This window comes from Arachis stenosperma, chromosome 6 (assembly GCF_014773155.1).
Source record: "Arachis stenosperma cultivar V10309 chromosome 6, arast.V10309.gnm1.PFL2, whole genome shotgun sequence".
NCBI classification, from domain to species: Eukaryota; Viridiplantae; Streptophyta; class Magnoliopsida; order Fabales; family Fabaceae; genus Arachis; species Arachis stenosperma.
This window is the reverse complement of record NC_080382.1, coordinates 42,059,602-42,081,895: the sequence shown is the minus strand read 5'-3', so window position 1 is coordinate 42,081,895 and position 22,294 is coordinate 42,059,602. Positions and strand designations below refer to the sequence as shown.

At 39.4% G+C, this 22,294-nt stretch overlaps 1 non-coding gene across 1 annotated transcript; it reads right to left on the bottom strand.

Annotated features, from left to right (window-relative positions):
* Positions 1-7,810: 7,810 nt before the first annotated feature.
* On the bottom strand, positions 7,811-7,918 carry LOC130938014 (small nucleolar RNA R71). The gene has a single exon (XR_009069198.1). It is a non-coding gene; the product is annotated as a small nucleolar RNA R71 (small nucleolar RNA).
* Between the last annotated feature and the right edge of the window lie 14,376 nt (positions 7,919-22,294).

The following is a 22,294-nucleotide window of genomic DNA, read 5'->3' as shown; positions in this document are numbered from 1 at the left end:
AGGAGCCTTGCGTGCATGAAGAAGAAGACAGTAGGAAAGCAGAGATTCAGAAGATAGAGCAACTCCAAAACCTCAACCTTTTCTCCATTACTGCAAAACAAGTATTTACTTCATGTTCTTTTACTTTTTACAATTAAATCTGAGAATTATTGATATCCTGACTCAGAGTTACAAGATAACTATAGCTTGCTTCAAGCCGACAACCTCCGTGGGATCGACCCTTACTCACGTAAGGTATTACTTGGACGACCCAGTGCACTTGCTGGTTAGTTGTGCGAAATTACAAAAGTGTGATTGTGATTTCGTGCACCAAGTTTTTGGCGCCGTTGCCGGGGATTGTTCGAGTTTGGACAATTGACGGTTTATCTTGTTGCTTAGATTAGGAATATTTTATTTTTGTTGGTTTAGAGTCTTTTATTTGAGTTTAGTTCCATAATTTAAGTTTGGTGTCTTCTTTGTGTTTTCCTTTAATTTTTCAAAAATTTGTGTTTGATTTTCTAAAAATTTTATGTTTGGTGTCTTTTGTGCTTTTATTCACTTAAAAATTAAAAAAAAAATTTGTTCTTAGTGTTCATCTTGATCTTCAAAGTGTTCTTGGTGTTCATCTTGAAATTCCAAGTTTTCTTGTTTGTTCTTTTTGTTTTGATCTAAAATTTCTAAGTTTAGTGTCGTTTTGTTGTTTTTCTCTTTCCTCATTAAAATTTAAAAATAAAAAAAATATCCTTTCCTTATTTTACTCATAATTTTCAAAATTTCGCATTAAATTAGTCAAAGATTTTCAAAATCATATCTTTTTTTTAGTCAAGTCAAAATTCTAATTTCAAAAATTGATCTTTTCAAATCTTTTTAATTTCTTCAATCATATCTTTTCAATCATTTTTTTAATTGCAATCATATTTTCTCAATCATATCTTTTTCAAAATAATTTTCAATCATATTTTTTTAATCACTAATTCCAAAATCTTTTTAATTAATTAATTAATTTAGTTTTCAATTTGCTTTGATTTTATTTTCTTTTAGTTTTCGAAATTTTATTTTATTTTCCATATATTTTATTTTATTATTTTCGGTCACTTTTAATTAAATAAAATAAAAAATAAAAAATAAAAATATAATTTACTTGCAATCCACATCATCTTCCTTTCTCCATCATGGACCTAAGTGGAATTGAGTAGTCTAGAAGGACTCTGGGGTCATATGCTAACCCCACTACAGCTGCATTTGGGGGTAGCATCTGTATACCTCCCATTAAAGCAAGCAGCTTTGAGCTAAATCCTCAACTCATTATCATGGTGCAGCGAAATTGCCAGTATTCCAGTCTTCCACAAGAAGAACCTACTGAGTTTCTGGCACAGTTCTTACAAATTGCTGACACAGTACGTGATAAAGAAGTGGATCAGGATGTCTACAGATTATTACTATTTCCATTTGCTGTAAAAGATCAAGCTGAGAGGTGGTTAAATAATCAACCCATAGCAAGCATAAAAACATGGAGACAGTTCTCAGACAAATTCCTGAATCAATTGTACCCTCCAAAAAGGATGACACAGCTAAGGCTGGACATCCAAGGCTTTAAACAAGAGGATAATGAATCCCTTTATAATGCCTGGGAGAGGTACAGAGGTATGATAAGGAAATGCCCCTCTGAAATGTTTTTAGAATGGGTACCGTTAGACTTCTTCTATTATGGGCTTACAGAAAAAGCTCAGATGTCTTTAGACCACTCAGCTGGTGGATCTATACACATGAGGAAGACGATTGAAAAGGCTCAAGAGCTCATAGAAATGGTTGCTAGAAATCAACATCTATACTCAAGCAGTGAGTCCTCTATAAAAGAAGAAGCTATGGCAGTAACAACTGATCCTAATCCTCAAGAACAGATTGTTGAACTTAATCAACAATTACTCCTGATGACAAAACAATTAGCAGAGTTTAAAGAGATGCTCCAAGAAACTAAAAATGCTAACCAGAATATGGAAGCACAATTGAATCAGACAAGACAGCAGCTATCTAAACAAATAACAGAATAATGCCAAGCTGTTAAATTAAGGAGTGGGAAGACATTGAATGTATCAACTCAAAGCAGCAGAAAGCCAAGAAAGGAACAACTGACAGAGGATAACCAAACCACTGCCCAAAATCCCTCTGAGGACAGTAAGAGCCCAGAGAGGAATACTTCTGGCGTTCAAACGCCAGAAAAGGGGGAAAAGTTGGCGTTAAACGCCCATTCCTTGCCCAGTTCTGGTGTTCAAACGCCAGAAAAGGGTGGAAAGCTGGTGTTAAACGCCCATCCTGCACCCAGTCCTGGCGTTCAAACGCCAATGAGGAATCAGACACCTGAGAGTGCTGATAGTAACCCCTCTAAGAAGGCTTCTCCAACCACCTCTGTAGGGAATAAACCTGCAGCAACTAAGGTTGAAGAATATAAAGCCAAGATGCCTTATCCTCAGAAACTCTGCCAAGCGGAACAGGATAAACAATTTGCCCACTTTGCAGACTATCTCAGGACTCTTGAAATAAAGATTTCATTTGCAGAGGCACTTGATAAAATACCCTCTTATACTAAGTTCATGAAAGAGATCTTAAGTCATAAGAAGGATTGGAGAGAAATTCAAAAGTTGTTTCTCACTGAAGAATGCAGTGCAGTCATTCTGAAAAGCTTTCCAGAGAAGCTTCAAGATCCAGGAAGCTTTATGATACCATGCACATTAGAAGGTGCTTGTACCAAGACAGCCCTATGTGACCTTGGAGCAAGCATCAACCTGATACCTGCAACCACTATCAGAAAGCTTGGGTTGACTGAAGAAGTCAAACCAACCCAGATATGTCTCCAACTTGCTGATGGCTCCATTAAATATCCATCAGGCATAATTGAAGACATGATTGTCAAGGTTGGGCCATTTGCCTTTCCCACTGACTTTGTAGTGCTGGAAATGGAGGAGCACAAGAGTGCAACTCTCCTCCTAGGAAGACCCTTCCTAGCAACTGGACGCACTCTTATTGACGTACAAAAAGGGGAAGTGACCCTGAGAGTCAATAAGGATGAGTTCAAGTTGAATGCTGTCAAAGCTATGCAGCATCCAGACACATCAAATGATTGCATGAGCGCTGATATTATTGACTCTTTGGTGGAAGAGATCAATATGACTGAGAGTCTCGAATTAGAGCTAGAGGACATCTTTAAAGATGTTCAGGAGGAATCAGAGGAAATAAAAGAACCTCTGAAAATTCCTCAGGAAGAGGATAAGCCTCCCAAACCTGAGCTCAAACCACTACCACCATCCCTGAAGTATGCATTTCTAGGAGAAGGTGACACTTTTCCAGCGATCATAAGCTCTGCTTTAAATTCACAGGAAGAGGAAGCACTAATTCAAGTGCTAAGGGCACACAAGACAGCTCTTGGATGGTCCATAAGTGATCTTAAGGGCATTAGCCCAGCAAGATGCATGCACAAGATCCTATTGGAGGATAATGCCAAGCGAGTGGTTCAACCACAAAGGCAGCTAAATCCAGCCATGAAGGAGGTGGTGCAGAAAGAGGTCACTAAGTTAATAGAGGCTGGGATTATTTATCCTATTTCTGATAGCCCCTGGGTGAGCCCTGTTCAAGTTGTCCCCAAGAAGGTAGGCATGACAGTGGTTCATAATGAAACGAATGAACTGGTTCCTACAAGAACAGTTACAGGGTGGCGTATGTGTATTGACTACAGAAGGCTCAATACAGCCAACAGAAAGGATCATTTTCCTTTACCATTCATAGACCAGATGCTAGAAAGACTAGCGGGTCATGATTATTACTGCTTTTTGGATGGCTATTCAGGCTACAATCAAATTGCAGTGGATCCTCAAGATCAAGAGAAGATAGCATTCACCTGTCCTTCTGGCGTGTTTGCTTACAGAAGAATGCCTTTTGGTCTATGCAATGTGATGAGCGGATAATTTATACGCTTTTTGGCATTGTTTTTAGTTTGTTTTTAGTATATTTTAGTTAGTTTTTATTATATTTTTATTAGTTTTTAGTTAAAATTCACTTTTCTGGACTTTACTATGAGTTTGTATGTTTTTTTGTGATTTCAGGTATTTTTTGGCTAAAATTGAGGGACTTGAGCAAAAATCTGATTCAGAGGCTGAAAAGGACTGCAGATGCTGTTGGATTCTGACCTCCCTGCACTCGAAGTGGATTTTCTAGAGCTACAGAAGCCCAATTGGTGCGTTCTCAACGTCTTTATAAAGTAGACAACCTGGGCTTTCCAGCAATGTATAATAGTCCATACTTTTCCCGAGATTTGATGGCCCAAACAGGCGTTCCAAGTCAGCTCAAGAATTCTGGCGTTTAATGCCGGAACTGGCACAAGAATGGGAGTTAAACGCCCAAACTGGCACAAAAGCTGGCGTTTAACTCCAAGAAAAGTCTCTACACATGAAAGCTTCAATGCTTAGCCCAAGCACACACCAAGTGGGCCCGGAAGTGGATTTTTATGTCATTTACTCATCTTTGTAAACCCTAAGCTACTAGTTATCTACAAATAGAACCTTTTACTATTGTATTTTTCATCTTTGGATCATTTTTAATCTTTTGATCACTTTAGATCTGAGGATCATCTTTGGACATCTAGTTCTTAAATCATTTGGAGGCTGGCCATTCAGCCATGCCTAGACCTTGTTCTTATGTATTTTCAACGGTGGAGTTTCTACACACCATAGATTAAGGTGTGGAGCTCTGCTGTACCTCGAGTATCAATGCAATTACTATTGTTCTTCTATTCAATTCGGCTTATTCTTGTTCTAAGATATCACCTGTTCCTCAACTTGTTGAATGTGATGATTCGTGACACTCATCATCATTCTCACCTATGAACGTGTGTCTGACAACCACCTCCGTTCTACCTTAGATTGAGTGGATATCTCTTGGATTTCTTAATCAAAATCTTCGTGGTATAAGCTAGAATTGATGGCGGCATTCAAGAGAATCCGGAAGGTCTAAACCTTGTCTGTGGTATTCTGAGTAGGATTCAAGGATTGAATGACTGTGATGAGCTTCAAACTCCTGAAGGCTGGGCGTTAGTGACAGACGCAAAAGAATAACTGGATTCTATTCCAACCTGATTGAGAACCGACAGATGATTAGTCGTGCTGTGACAGAGCACGTTGAACATTTTCATTGATAGGACGGGACTGTAGCCACTGACAATGGTGATGCCCAACATACAGCTTGCCATGGAAAAGAGTAAGAAGGATTGGAAAAAGACAGTAGGAAAGCAGAGAGACGGAAGGGACAAAGCATCTCCATTCGCTTATCTGAAATTCTCACCAATGAATTACATAAGTATCTCTATCTTTATTTTATGTTTTATTCATCTTTTAGTCATTAATCCTCCATAACCATTTGAATCCGCCTGACTGAGATTTACAAGATGATCATAGCTTTCTTCATACCAACAATCTCCGTGGGATCGACCCTTACTCGCGTAAGGTTTATTACTTGGACGACCCAGTGCACTTGCTGGTTAGTTGTGCGATGTTGTGATAAAAAGTTGAGATTGCAATTGAGCATATCATGTTGATGGCGCCATTGAAGATCACAATTTCGTGCACCAAGTTTTTGGCACCGTTGCCGGGGAATTAAATGTCCTAACTACAGTTTTGCATTTGTTCCCTGCAATAACAGTGCCATGTTTTGATCCGGCAACAACACCAAGTTTTTGGCGCCGTTGCCGGGGATTGTTTGAGTTTGGACAACTGATGGTTCATCTTGTTGCTTAGCTTAGGTATTTTTTCAGAGTTCTTAAGAATGAATTCTAGTGTTTCAAGATGATGTTCTTATCATCACCAAAGCTGATTGATTCTCATCAATTTAGCTCTTGAATGTAATGTCCTGCTGAAGCTTGGCTAGCCATGTCTAATTTCTTTAAACTAAAGCTTTAGACTAACCTTGCATGATTCCTGGAATTCTTATTAAGAATTTTGATATCCTTATTTTCTTTTTCATTCAATTTTCAAAAAAATCCAAAAAAAATATAAAATCATAAAAACCAAAAATATTTTATGTTTTTTTTGTTGAGTCTAGTGTCTCATTTTAAGTTTGGTATCAATTGCATGTTTCTGTTCTTCTTGCATTTTTTTTTGAATTCATTCATGTGTCTTCATTAATCTTCAAGTTGTTCTTGATGATTTCCTTGTTCTAATCTTTAAATTCTCTTGTCTTGAGTGTTTTGTTGTTTCTCATATGCATTCTCATGTTGTTAGTGTCAATAGTATACAAACTTCTAAGTTTAGTGTCTTACATGCATTATTTATTTGATCTTAGTTTCATTCTGATTATTCCTCATTATTAAAAATCCAAAAAAATTTTTTATTTGTGTCTTTTCAAGTGAATAATACAGAGAATTGAAGATTCAGAACATACAGCAGAGGAATTACACAAAGAAAGCTGGGCGTTCAAAACGCCCAGTGAGCAGGGAAAACTGGCATTTAAACGCCAGCTAGGGTGCCTGGCTGGGCGTTTAACGCCCAAAAGGGGCGAGTTTTGGGGGTTAAACGCCAAAATGTATACCATTCTGGGCATTTAACGCCAGGATAGCACAAGAGGGAAGATTTTGTTTTTAATTCAAATTTTTTTCAAGTTTTCAAAATTTTTCAAAATTAAATTTTTTTAAATCATATCTTTTCAATAATATATTTTCAAAATCAATTTCTTTCCATTTTCAAAGATACTTGCTAACAATTAATGATTTGATTCAATATTTCAAGTATGTTGCCTTTTCTGTTGAAAAAGGTTTAATGTTTGAATCATATCTTTTCTTGTTAGCCAAGTCATTAATTTTAAAAATCAAATTTTTTTAAATTGTTTCTCAATCATATCTTTTCAATCACATCTTTTTAAAACCATAACTTTTCAATCATATCTTCTTAATCACATCTTTGTCAAAATAGTTTTCAATCATATCTTTTGATTTATAATTTCAAAATCTTTTTTCAAAAATCACTTTATTTCTTTCCCAATCATATTTTTCAAAAATCATTCTTCAATTTTTCAAAATGTTTTTAAAATCTTTTTAATTTATTTTCGAAAATTTCTTCCCCTCTTCTCACATCCTTCTATTTATGGACTAACACTCCTCCTCAATGCACAATTCGAACTCTATCTTTCTTGATAAGTTCGAATTCTTCTACCTCTTCCTTCTACTTTTCTTTTCCTCTGACACCTCAAGGAATCTCTATACTGTGACATAGAGGATTCCATATTTTATTGTTCTCTTCTCTTTCATATGAGCAGGAGCAAAGACAAAAGCATTCTTGTTGAGGCTGACCCTGAACCTGAAAGGACCTTGAAGCGAAAGCTAAGAGAAACTAAAGCACAACTCTTTCTAGAGGGCCTAACAGAGCTCTTAAAAGAAGAAGAAACCATGGCAGCCGAAAACAACAACAATGCCAACAATGCAAGGAAGGTGCTGGGTGACTTTACTGCTTCTACTCCCGACTTCTATGGGAGAAGCATCTCTATCCCTGCCATTGGAGCAAACAACTTTGAGTTTAAGCCTTGATTAGTTTCTCTAATGCAACAGAATTGCAAGTTCCATGGACTTCCATTGAAAGATCCTCATCAGTTCTTAGCTGAATTCTTGCAAATCTGTGACACTGTCAAGACCAATGGGGTTGACCCTGAGGTCTACAGAATTATGCTATTCCCGTTTGCTGTAAGAGACAGAGCTAGGATATGGTTGGACTCACAACCTAAAGAAAGCCTGAACTCTTGGGAAAAGCTAGTCAATGCCTTCTTGGCAAAGTTCTTTCCACCTCAAAAATTGAGTAAGCTTAGAGTGGAAGTCCAAACCTTCAGACAGAAGGAAGGTGAATCCCTCTATGAAGCTTGGGAAAGATACAAACAATTGATCAGAAAGTGTCCTTCTGACATGCTTTCTGAATGGAGCATCATAGGTATCTTCTATGATGGTCTGTCTGAACTGTCCAAGATGTCATTGGATAGCTTTGCTGGATGATCTCTTCATCTAAAGAAGACGCCTGTAGAAGCTCAAGAGCTCATTAAAATGGTTGCAAATAACTAATTCATGTACACTTCTGAAAGGAATCCTGTGAATAATAGGACGAATCAGAAGAAAGAAGTTCTTGAGATTGATACTCTGAATGCCATATTGGCTCAAAACAAAATATTGACTCAGCAAGTAAATATGATTTCTCAAAGTCTGTCTGGAATGCAAGCTACACCAGGCAGTACTAAGGACGCTTCATGATGACTGGTCATCATATACCCAATTTTCAAGCTAATTTCACTTGTTTTATTAGTCTTTATGCACTTTCTTGCATCCTAAGTAAGTGGTTTGGAGTGAAAATGCATAACTTCTTTAAATCAAACAACCACCATGAAATTAATGTTAACTCATGAGGTTTAAGCTAAATTTAATTGATTTTTAATTGATTTATAAGCCTTGTGAATTTAGTGATACTTGGAGTGGTTGTTTTGGTTTATTGTAGGTGAAGAAAAGAAAAAAAAGGAAAAGTGTGGCCTAAGAAAGCGTGGCCCAAGGAGAAGAAAACGTGGCCAAAGGAAGGAGAAGTGTGCCGCATAAATGGAGGAAGCAAGCATTGCCCTCCACAAGGGCACACTGCCCTCTAGGAGGGCAATATAAGGGAACAAAGCTTGCTAGGCAACTCTGCCCTGCCCACGACAAGGGCAGAGCACAAATCTGTGCCTTGGAATCAAGAAGATCAAAACACTGCCCTGCCCTCCACAAGGGCAGTATCGGGCTCACCAAGGGAAGAAAATCAAAGAAAAAATTCACCTATGCTTGCCATAAGAATCGAACACGGCACAATGAGGAAGCAAGGAACTAGGCCTCATTATGGTGCCAAGAAAGCCAAGGAAAAATAGTAGCGTGTGCATCGGCCAAGTTTCGAACACGGGGCTTCAAGTTGGAAACATTGCCCTGCCCTCTGCGAGGGCAGGGCAGCATTTTGTTGTGGCACACAGGCGCACCATTCTGGCGCACCAAGGGACGGTTCGGCAGCACCAGCAGCACGCACAGGCACCAAACTGGCGCACCAAAATTTTCTGCCCTGCCCTCCGCGAGGGCAGGGCAGCATCCTGCGCAGCAAACTCGCACACCACGCTCGCACCAAGGCCGCACGCATCAATTTTCTGCCCTGCCCTCCACAAGGGCAGGGCAGCCTCCTGGAAGCAATTTTTCATGGGCCAAAAATTGAATTAAAAATCCAATTTAATTCATTTCTTCACCAAATCAAAAGCCCATCCAAATCCCAAGATCCAAGAATAGAAAGTGTATAAATAGGAGATAGTTTGATTTAATGAGGATCTTTTCTTTTGAGCTTTGAATCTTTACTTTTATTTTGGAACTTTTGAATTTTCTCTTAGAGACTTCACTGAGATTTCAGAGAATTGGGGAGGAGAATTGACCTCTCTTCTTCCTGGTTCTTGCTTGGGCATTTCTACTTTTCTTATTTGAGTCTTGGGTGTTAAAAATTGAGGAAATTCTGTCTCAATCTCCACTCAAGAGCTCTTTAATTTCTCCTCTGCATAATTGAATTCAAACACATTTCCTTTACTGCTTCTTCTTCAATTCCTTGTTAATTGCTTTGTGAACTTGGATCTGGGAAGGCAATTGAGATCTAGGCTTTGCTACCTAGTCTCTGGAGTCCTGAGGTCCCAATTTCCTCTTGGTTCTTCTGTGAACCTTTGCTGCACTTACTTTCCTTACTGTCTGAATTCTAATTGCTTCTAATTCAATTTCTGCTCTATTAATTGTTGCAATTCAATTTCTCTTTCCTTAGATCCTGAAATCCCAGTCCTCAAATCCCTTTTTCATTCAAGCAATTTACATTCCTTGCACTTTAAGTTACTGCAATTTACATTTCTTGCACTTTAAGTTTCAGTCATTTAATTTCTTGTTCTTTAAGATTCAGTCCTTTTACTTTCAGTTTCTTTTAATTTCTGCAATTCTACCCTTCCCTCTTTACATTTTCTGTTATTTACTTACTGTTGGATACCAAACACTCAATCAATACTTGATTTGCTTGACTAAATCAACCACTAAACTAAAATTGCTCAATCCTTCAATCCCTGTGGGATCGACCTCACTCATGTGAGTTATTATTACTTGATGCGACCCGGTACACTTGCCGGTGAGTTTTGTGTCGGATCATTTTCCGCACATCAAGTTTTTGGCGCCGTTGCCGGGGATTGAAATAGATTGACAATGATTAAGTGAAGTGGAGGTCTAGATCAAGCACTTTTTCTTTTTTGTTTCTCTAACACACTAACTGTTTGTATTTTTGCTTAAACTAACAAAAAAAAAACCTCACTCTAGCAATAGAAGTGAAGTTTCACTGGTTTTCTGGATCTGTGTGTTTCTTATTGTGTGTTTGTATGTCAGGTACAGGAAGATCCTCCCCTATTCTCTCTGAAATTGACCAAAGAACTCTTCGAAGAATAAGAAGAGCTGAAAGAGGGAAGAACGTCATTGGAAAGGAAGAATCTGAGAAGGAATTCCAAGAAATGGAAGGAGATCCATCAAATCCCAATCAGCCAGAAGGAGGAGCCAACAACAACTTACAACAAAGAAGAGTACTGGCTTCCTACACATTTGCAAATGCTAGACATTGTGGGAGTAGCATTCTTCCCCCCAATGTCAATGCAAACAACTTTGAACTGAAGCCACAGCTCATTATACTAGTCCAAAACAACTGTTCTTTTGGAGGAGGGCCATTGGAGGATCCGAATCAACATTTATCCACTTTCTTGAGGATTTGTGACACTGTCAAAACCAATGGTGTGCCTCCTGACAGTTACAAGTTGCTGCTCTTTCCATTCTCTCTTAGGGACAAAGCCACTCAATGGCTAGAAACGTTCCCAAAGGAAAGTATCAACACTTGGGATGACTTGGTGAGCAAGTTCCTCGCCAAATTTTATCCCCCTCAAAGGATCATAAGATTGAAGACTGAGGTGCAGACATTTACTCAAATGGAGGCTGAGAATCTATATGAAGCATGGGAAAGGTATAAGGCACTATTGAGGAAATGTCCACCATAGATGTTTACTGAGTGGGATAAGTTGCAAAACTTCTATGAAGGACTTACTCTAAAGGCTCAAGAAGCACTTGATCATTCAGCTGGAGGCTCATTACAACTCATGAAAACTACAGAGGAAGCTCAAAACCTCATTGATATGGTGGCCAACAACCAATATTTCTTTGCTCATCAAAGACAACGCCAACCATCACAAAGAAGAGGAGTAATGGAGTTGGAAGGAGTTAATTCAATTCTAGCTCAAAATAAGATGATGCAGCAGCAGATTCAACAACAGTTTGAGCAAATGGCCAAAAGAATTGATGGCCTGCAAGTAGCAGCAGTGAGCACCACAAGCCAACCATCAACCACATGGGTGCAAAGTGAAGAAACTCAAGAGGAGCAACAGCAAGAGCAAGTCCAGTACATGCACAACCAAAATCCTGGAACAAATGAAGTCTATGGTGATACTTACAATCCATCTTGGAAGAACCATCCCAACCTCAGATGGGGAGACAACCACAATCAAAACCAACAACCATGGCAAAGAAACTCAAGTCAGAACAATTGGAAAAACACAAACTACAACCCCCAGCCAAACACTAACCAAAATACATACAGAAAACCACAAAATAATTATCCCAACTCTAACCATCACCTACCCAATAACCACCCAACTAACCAAAGCACATATCATCATCCAACAACACCCCAAAACCAACCCATCTTACAAGAATCTCAGAGGATCACTAATCTAGAGCTGTTCATGGAGAAAATGATGAAGAACCAAGAATTGACAACAAAGAACCAAGAAGCCACCATGAAGAACTTAGAAAGGCAAATTGGACAAATCTCCGAACAGATTTCTGTTGAAAAACCATCAAGCTCATTACCAAGTGACACCATTCCTAACCCAAAGGAAGAATGCAAGGTCGTGCAACTAAGGAGTGGAAAGATATTAGTGGATGGTAACCAAGGAGCAACCAAGAAACTTATGGAGAATGACAATGAGCCAACAAAGAATGATGAAGCCATCAACAAGGACATGACAAGCAAGAATATCCCAAAAAAACTCACAGAGGAAAACAACCAACCACAGAATCTGAAGAAGAGAAAGCAGATCATGGAAGAACCGATTCCAAGACAACTTCAAGGGGAGAAAAGCTTGATACCCCCAATACCGTATCCACAGAAATTCCACAAAGAGACAAAGGATCAGCATTTCCACAAATTTCTTGAGACTTTCAAGAAACTGGAAATCAACATACCCTTGGCTGAGGCATTGAAGCAAATGCCTCTGTATGCCAAGTTCTTAAAGGAGCTCATCAACAAGAAGAGAAGTTGGAATGAGAAGGAGACTGTAATGCTTAGTGAAGAATACAGTGCACTCATCAAAAAGGGACTCCCTCCCAAGCTTGAAGATCCTGGAGGTTTCTTCCTACCCTGCACTATTGGAAGCCTATTCATCAACAAGGGGATGTGTGACTTAGGAGCAAGCATAAATCTAATCCCATCTTCTTTAGTGAAAAAGCTTGGCATAGAGGAGGTGAAACCAATACAGATGTCCTTGGAGTTGGTGGACCAATCAGTAGTATATCCTAAAGGGCTGATTGAGAACCTTTTAGTTAAGGTTGACAAGTTCATCTATCTGGCAGATTTTGTGATCCTGGATTCTTCAGAAAATGGAAATGACTCCATAATACTTGGTCGACCATTTTTGGCCACTGCTAGGGCCATTGTGGATATAGAGCAGGGAGAGCTAACCCTCAGGATGCATGAGGAGAGCATCACCTTGAAAGTTTTTCCAGAATTACAAAGGAATGAAGAAACAAGCAAGATAAGTAGTGACTTCCTTCCAAAGCAAGCAACCGACAAAGCAGTAGAACAGAAAAACAAGCAGCTGCAAGAAGAAAAAGGAATTCAAAAAGAAGTTGGGATGATAAACAAGAAGGAAGGTATCACAACTCAAGTCACTGTCAAAGGAAACATATCAACAAGGAAGAAAAACAAGAAAAACAAGAAAAAGGCCTACAAGGGGTGGAAGAATAAGAAAATTCCAACTGAAGGATTCTCCAAAGGTGACAAGGTGCAACTAGTGTATCAACAGCTGGGAACAAAAGATTATTACACTGTCAACCAAGTACTTTCTCTTGAGCATATGGAAATTGAGCATCAAGGCACACAGAGAAAGCTTACAGTGAGAGGTGACAAGTTGAGACATCACCAACATCAACCACCCTAAAGGGAGTTCAATGTCAAGCTAGTGACAATAAAAGAGCACTTCATGGGAGGCAACCCAAGATTTAAGATTTCTGTCTTCTCTTTCATCTAATAAGCTATGCTTCCCTTGAGTATGATTTTGAACTTTCATATCTGTTAAATGCAGACATTATTTTAGAGCATAAGTCAGACTTCTAAGTTTGGTGTCCCTGAAGACACACTTAACTTTTGCTTTTCAAAAGAAAGGGGGCTATTCTTAGAACATATGAAAAATCATTTTGATGAAGCATATGATCAAACACTAAGTTTGGTGTCTGCATATGCAACACTGTTCAACAGATCATCTCCCATTCATGAAATCAAAACCACACAGAAAGGGATCATGCATAAAATTTTTTTTTTATATATCAATTGTGAAGAATGGTTTGCATTGCTAAGCCATCCCCTCAATAAAAGATAAGTTTGGTGTTCACCAACTTTTAGCACCTTTAATTAAGGGACACAATTGACCACAAAAAAAAATATAATAAATAACAATTAAACAAAACAAAACATTCTTTTTTTTTGCAAATAAATTGCCAACGACTATATTAATGTTCTAAGGCTAGCTGTTTTGGTTCATGCAGGAGAAAAAGATTGAGACAAAAACAAGGAGGGGCCACGACTAGGACAAGCTAAGTGAGGAGTAGTCACATGGGCCTAGGAGAGCGTGCTCCTTGGGAAGCAGAGTTTGCATGCATGCATCATCGAACACCTAAATGCATGCAACCAATGAGAAGAGAATCCTCGTCAAAGCCTCAACAATGCATGCAGACCGTCCATTCCATGAATCCTTTGGATGAACAACTCAATCTCAACCCTTCATGAGCACCAACGAGCTCCTTCCTCATTCATTGTGGTTTTGTTGAAAAGCTTGAAGAATCTGCCTATTAATAGCCGTAGCACTAAACGGTTCACACACTCATTCAAGCTACCTTCACATGAAAGCCATAATCCCCTCTACTCCCAAAACTAAAATAATTCCCTTATCTCACACAACAGAACCGAGAATCATCCCAAACACAACACATCTTTCTTCTATTCTCACTTTTCCTTTCTTCTCACCTCAAATCCAATGGCTTCCTCAAGTTCGAAAAGAAGGCCGAGAAAGGAACCTATGATAGCCGAACTTCCATCATTTGATGCAAACAAATTTAGATCCCAATTCCATGAAGGGAGATATCATGGGTTCATGGAGACAAAGAATGTAATCTATGAGAAAGGCCTTGAGTTGAGAGACGGGGAATACCCCATCATGAGGCAAATCACTAAAGAAAGAAGGTGGGAACTTTTATGTGCTCCTCTTGTTGACATCAGTGCAGTCATGATCAGGGAGTTCTATGCAAATGCTGTGAAAGAAAACAAAGATAGTGCCCCTTACACAAGTTATGTCAGAGGAGTTGAAGTGAGTTTTAGCCCAGCAGCCATCACAAGGGCCCTAAAGTTGAGAACCATAACTTATGCAGAGCCCAGTTATGAAACCAGATTGCAGATGGAAAACAATCCTGATGAGATCTTGCAGGGGTTATGTGTGGAGAATACAGATTGGGAAAGAGATTCAAAGGGAATTCCAAGTCACTTGAGGAGGATAAATCTTACTCCTGTGGCCAAGGGATGGTATGAAATAGTAAGGAGATCTATCCTTCCTACTGGAAACGCCTCTTGGGTCACAATCAAACGAGCACTCTTGACATACTGCATCTTACATGGAGGTGAAATCAACCTTGCACAACTCATAGCCGACAGTATTCAAGAGATGGCTAATAGCACAAGTAAATCAAGTGGTCTTGGACATCCAAGTACCATCCTCAGGCTATGTGACAAAGCTGGAGTAATCTTTGAAGATGAGGACACAGAAAAAATGAAAAAGGGGAAAGGGATCACCAAGAAGAGTATGGAAGGAATAAATGAAGAAGATGATCCAGAGGGGGTGGTAGCTCCCAGACAAAGGAGATCACAAAGAGAAGAAGGACGAAATCAAGCTCATGATGCCATAGACATGAGCCAGCTACACAGAGCAATAGAAGAGCTATCTCAACAACTCATGCAGACTCAACAAGAGCATAATCTGGGGCGCCAAGAGCAATATCTAGAGCCCCATCCAGAGTTTAGGGAGCAATATCTGAAAGATAAAGAGGAGAGAGAAGCTTGGCAGCGTCGAATGGAGGAGAAGCAAGAGAGATGGCAACAACAAATGATGACTCAGCAGCAAGAATTTCAAGCACAGATTCTTGAAGGACAAAAAGAGCAATACAAAGAATTCAAAGAATCATATGATAAGCTGTACTTTAGTCAAGCTAAAGCAGGGGAATATAGTCACAACCTGTATCAATGGAAGAATATTCATCACACCATGGGAGAAGTTAGATATGCGCAAAGAATGGAGAATGATGAAAACATGCAAGCAAGGTTGGAGTACTTGACCCATAATTTGCCAACACTCAATCCTCAGATTAAGCCATTTGAGCAATGCCCTGAATTTGGAGCCAAGCAACAAGCAAGGTCTCGTCACTATACAGAGGCAACTTTTAAAAGATTGGAAGACGTTGGGCTCTCAGGACTCTTAGATTCTGTCTGGGGTAGAAGATGTCCTGGTGAAGAGATCCGAGATTATTCCAAGCAAGGGAAGAGAAAGAAGAAAAAGGAAGAATCAAGCAGCAGCCACGACCAATAGAAGGTGGCAAAGTTCTTTCATACCCCTTCTTTCATTCTTCTAATAAGGAGAAGCATGTATGAAACATGATATGCCTCCACTGTTTATTTCCTTTTATTTCATTTTCTTGTACTTTTCTTTGTTCAATAAGTAGCTAGAAAAATGATCTGCATAATGCTTGTCATTCATCACTTAGCTTGAATTTTGTTTTGTTTCCCATATGCTTGAATAAAAGAGAATTGTTTGAATTGAAAAGTAAATATCCAATGTTGCATAAGTAGAATGGAAGTTAATGGTGGTATATGTGTTTGATTAAATGCATAACTCATGAAATAATTGCTGCATAATATCATTTTCATTAAAGTGTGAGTTAGCTTGCTGTTACAAAGATTCTTATCAATAAAAGAAAAAGCCCTTGGGAACAAAAACAGAAAGAAAAGGAAGAAGAAAAAGCCAAAGTGGCAAGAAAAATAAAGAATAAAGGTTGGACACCAATAGCTTGGACCCTAGGACATATGCCTGTGGTGTTCTTGTACTAAGATATGCTTGGATGAGTAAATTCTGAGGGGTATTTTAAAACCCGGTCACTTAGATCAACTGATTTGGGATGACCAATTGAAAGTCCACAATAAAGAGCAACTTAAATACAGAACATTTAGTTATCCAAAGAGATGCTGGGCATCAATGATCCTAGGAAGAAATAGTGAGCCATGTGTCTGTGGTGGAAAGATGTTGAGTAAAAGAAAAAAAAATTAAAGCCAAAGGCGACTACTGCAACATTAGACACCAAACCTCCACAAGAATAAGCTTGTTAAGCATTATGAGAAAGAAAAGTTAGCAAGGGAGTAATTAAGAAGTGAGTCTTATAACAGCAAGTTTAGCAAGCCTTTGATGAAAAATGTATATTATGTAACAGCAAACAATAACTTGAGTTATCATTGTCTGCATAAAGACTCCATAAATCAAGTTCTGCTATTTGCTTAATAAGGATATGTTTCTTTTCTTGTTCATTACATTTTCTCTTAGTTTTGATGCTTGCTTGGGAACAAGCAAGATTTAAGTTTGGTGTTGTGATGACTGGTCATCATATACCCATTTTTCAAGCTAATTTCACTTGTTTTATTAGTCTTTATGCACTTTCTTGCATCCTAAGTAAGTGGTTTGGAGTGAAAATGCATAACTTCTTTAAATCAAACAACCACCATAAAATTAATGTTAACTCATGAGGTTTAAGCTAAATTTAATTGATTTTTAATTGATTTATAAGCCTTGTGAATTTAGTGATACTTGGAGTGGTTGTTTTGGTTTATTGTAGGTGAAGAAAAGAAAAAAAAGGAAAAGCGTGGCCTAAGAAAGCGTGGCCCAAGGAGAAGAAAACGTGGCCAAAGGAAGGAGAAGTGTGCCTCATAAATGGAGGAAGCAAGCATTGCCCTCCACAAGGGCACACTGCCCTCTAGGAGGGCAACATAAGGGAACAAAGCTTGCTAGGCAACTCTGCCCTGCCCACGACAAGGGCAGAGCACAAATCTGTGCCTTGGAATCAAGAAGATCAAAACACTGCCCTGCCCTCCACAAGGGCAGTATCGGGCTCACCAAGGGAAGAAAATCAATGAAAAAATTCACCTATGCTTGCCACAAGAATCGAACACGGCACAATGAGGAAGCAAGGAACTAGGCCTCATTATGGTGCCAAGAAAGCCAAGGAAAAATAGTAGCGTGTGCATCGGCCAAGTTTCGAACACGGGGCTTCAAGTTGGAAACATTGCCCTGCACTCTGTGAGGGCAGGGCAGCATTTTGTTGTGGCACACAGGCGCACCATTCTGGCGCACCAAGGGACGGTTCGGCAGCACCAGCAGCACGCTCAGGCACCAAACTGGCGCACCAAAATTTTCTGCCCTGCCCTCCGCGAGGGCAGGGCAGCATCTTGCGCACCAAACTCGCACACCACGCTCGCACCAAGGCCGCACGCATCAATTTTTTGCCCTGCCCTCCACAAGGGCAGGGCAGCCTCCTGGAAGCAATTCTTCATGGGCCAAAAATTGAATTAAAAATCCAATTTAATTCATTTCTTTACCAAATCAAAAGCCCATCCAAATCCCAAGATCCAAGAATAGAAAGTGTATAAATAGGAGATAGTTTGATGTAATGAGGATCTTTTCTTTTGAGCTTTGAATCTTTACTTTTATTTTGGAACTTTTGAATTTTCTCTTAGAGACTTCACTGAGATTTCAGAGAATTGGGGAGGAGAATTGACCTCTCTTCTTCCTGGTTCTTGCTTGGGCATTTCTACTTTTCTTATTTGAGTCTTGGGTATTAAGAATTGAGGAAATTCTGTCTCAATCTCCACTCAAGAGCTCTTTAATTTCTCCTCTGCATAATTGAATTCAAACACATTTCCTTTACTGCTTCTTCTTCAATTCCTTGTTAATTGCTTTGTGAACTTGGATCTGGGAAGGCAATTGAGATCTAGGCTTTGCTACCTAGTCTCTGGAGTCCTGAGGTCCCAATTTCCTCTTGGTTCTTCTGTGAACCTTTGCTGCACTTACTTTCCTTACTGTCTGAATTCTAATTGCTTCTAATTCAATTTCTGCTCTATTAATTGTTGCAATTCAATTTCTCTTTCCTTAGATCCTGAAATCCCAGTCCTCAAATCCCTTTTTCATTCAAGCAATTTACATTCCTTGCACTTTAAGTTACTGCAATTTACATTTCTTGCACTTTAAGTTTCAGTCATTTAATTTCTTGTTCTTTAAGATTCAGTCCTTTTACTTTCAGTTTCTTTTAATTTCTGCAATTCTACCCTTCCCTCTTTACATTTTCTGTTATTTACTTACTGTTGGATACCAAACACTCAATCAATACTTGATTTGCTTGACTAAATCAACCACTAAACTAAAATTGCTCAATCCTTCAATCCCTGTGGGATCGACCTCACTCATGTGAGTTATTATTACTTGATGCGACCCGGTACACTTGCCGGTGAGTTTTGTGTCGGATCGTTTTCCGCACATCACTTCATCTGAAGAAGAAGCTTATAATCCTGAGAACCCTTCAATGGAAGAGGTGAATTACATGGGAGAACCCTATGGAAACACCTATAATTCTTCATGGAGAAATCATCCAAATCTCTCATGGAAGGATCAATAGAGACCTCAACAAGGTTTCAATAACAATAATGGTGGAAGAAACAGGTTTTGCAATGGCAAGCCTTTTCCATCATCTTCTCAGCAACAGACAGAGAATTCTAAGCAGAGCCACTCTAACTTAGCAACCATGATCTCTGATCTAATCAAAACCACTCAAAGTATCATGACTGAAACAAGGTCCTCCATTAGAAACTTGGAGGCACAAGTGGGTCAGCTGAGTAAGAAAGTTACTGAACTCCCTCCTAGCACTCTTCCAAGCAATACAGAAGAGAATCCAAAAGGATAGTGTAAGGCCATCAACATGGCTGAATTTGGAGAGGAGGAAGAGGCAGTGAGTGCCACTGAGGAAGACCTCACTGGACATCCACTGGCCTCCAATGAGTTTCCTAATGAGGAACCATGGGAATCTGAGGCTCACACTGAGACCATAGAGATTCCATTAGATTTACTTCTGCCATTCATGAGCTCTGATGAGTATTCTTCCTCTGAGGAGGACGAAGATGTCACTGAAGAGCAAGTTGCTAAATACCTTAGAGCAATCATGAAGCTAAATGACAAGTTATTTGGTAATGAGACTTGGGAAGATGAACCCCCTTTGCTTACCAAAGAACTGGATAACTTGACTAGGCAGAGATTACCTCAAAAGAGACAGGACCCTGGAAAGTTCTCAATACCTTGTACCATAGGCACCATGACCTTTGAGAAGGCCCTGTGTGACCTAGGGTCAAGCATAAACCTCATGCCTCTCTTTGTAATGGAGAAGTTAGGGATCTTTGAGGTACAAGCTGCAAGAATCTCACTAGAGATGGCAGACAATTCAAGAAAACAAGCTTATAGACTTGTAGATGATGTTTTGGTAAAGGTTGAAGACCATTACATCCCTGCTGATTTCATAGTCATAGAGATTGGAAAGTGCATGGATGAATCCATCATCCTTGGCAGACCCTTCCTAGCCACAGCAAAGGCTGTGATTGATGTTGACAGAGGAGAATTGATCATTCAAGTGAATGAAGAATCCTTTGTGTTTAAGGCTCAAGGATATCCCTCTGTAACCATAGAGAGGAAGCTGATGACAAGTCATCATATACCCATTTTTCAAGCTAATTTCACTTGTTTTGTTAGCATTTATGCACTTTCTTGCATCCTAAGTAAGTGATTTGGAGTGAAAATGCACAACTTCTTTAAAGCAAGCAACCACCATGAAATTAATGCTAAATCATGAGGTTTAAGCTAATTTTAATTGAATTTTAATTGATTTATAAGCCTCTTGAATTTAGTGATACTTTGAGTGGTTGTTTTGGTTTATTATAGGTGAAGAAAAGAAAAGAAAAGGAAAAGCGTGGCCTAAGAAGTGTAGCCCAAGGAAAGGAAAGTGTGGTCAACAAGAAAGGAAGTGTGCCGCATGCAAAGGGGGAGGCAAACATTGCCCTCCACAAGGGCACACTGCCCTCTAGGAGGGCAACATAAGAGAACCAAGAAGAGAAGGCAACTCTGCCCTGCCCACTACAAGGGCAGAGCACAAAATGTGCCTTGGGACCAAGAGGAAGAGAACCTTGCCCTGCCTTTCACAAGGGCAGTATCGGGCACTCCAAGGAAAGAAATCAAAGGAAAAATGCCTATGATGCATGCCACAAGGATCGAACAAGGAACCATGAAGAGGCAAGGAACTAAGGTTGAGTGCCGTGCCAAGAAGCCATGGAAATTAATTGAGCGTGTGCTCCAGCCAAGAATCGAACACGGGAGTGCAATTTGGAAACACTGCCCTGCCCTCCGCGAGGGCAGGGCAGCATTTGGTTGGCGCACGATCTTGGCGCACCACGCACGAATCTGGCGCACCAATCTTCGACCCTGGCAGCACCAACGCGCACACTCCTCGATCTGGCAGCACCGCATTTTTCCGCCCTGCCCTTGGCGCGGGCAGGGCAGCGTTTTGCGTTCCTGGCAGCACCAAGCCGCACCAACACGCACCCAAGACGTACCAAACCTCCGCACCAAGCACCAATTTTCTGCCCTGCCCTCCACAAGGGCAGGGCAGCCTCCTGGGAACCACCATTTTGGGCCAAAAATTCAAAATCAAAATCCCATTTTAATTCATTTCTTCACCAATTCAAAAGCCCATCCAAATCCCAATATCCAAGAATAGAAAGTGTATAAATAGGAGTTAGTTTGATGTAATTAGGACTTTTACATTCAACCTTTACTTTGACCTTTACTTGGAGCTTTAAATTTTTCACTTTTATTTTTGAGCTTTTGAATATTCTTGGTGACTTCACTGAGATTTCTGAGAATTGGGGAGGAGAATTGATCTCTCTTCTTCCTCATTCTTGCCTGAGCACTTCTAATCTTCTGTTTCTGAGTTTTGGGTGTGAGAAATTGAGGAAATTCTGTCTCAATTCCCATTCAAATTCTCTTTTAATTCTTTTCTGCATAATTGAATCTATTTACATTCTTTTTACTGCTTCTTCTTCTAATTCTTGTCAATTGCTTTGTGAGCTTGGATCTAGGAAGGCAAATAGAGATCTAGGCTCTGCTACCTAGTCTCTTGAGACCTGAGACCCAATTTTACTTTTGGTTCTTCTATGAACCCTGCTGCACTTTTATTTCCTTGCTGTTTGAATTCTCATTGCTTCCAATTCAATTTCTGCTCTATCAATTGTTGCAATTTACTTTCTCTTGTTTAAATTCTGCAATCCCTGTCCTCAATTCCCTTTTACTTTCAAGCAATTTATATTTCTTGCAATTTAAGTTACTGCAATTTACATTTCTTGCACTTTAAGTTTTAGTCATTTACTTTCTTGTTCTTTAAGATTCAGTCCATTTTACCTTCCTGTTCTTTAATTTACTGCAAATTCCCCTCTCCCTTTACATTTACTGTCATTTACTTCCTGTTAAACACAAATCACTCAACCAACACTCGATCCGCTTGACTAAATCACCCACTAAACTAAAATTGCTCAATCCTTCAATCCCTGTGGGATCGACCTCACTCATGTGAGTTATTATTACTTGATGCGACCCGGTACACTTGCCGGTGAGTTTTGTGTTGGATCGTTTTCCACACCATCAAGTTTTTGGCGCCGTTGCCGGGGATTGAAATAGATTGACAATGATTAAGTGAAGTGGAGGTCTAGATTAAGCACTTTTCTTTATCTTTTTACTAACATACTAACTGTTTGAGAAATTGCCTCTATCAATT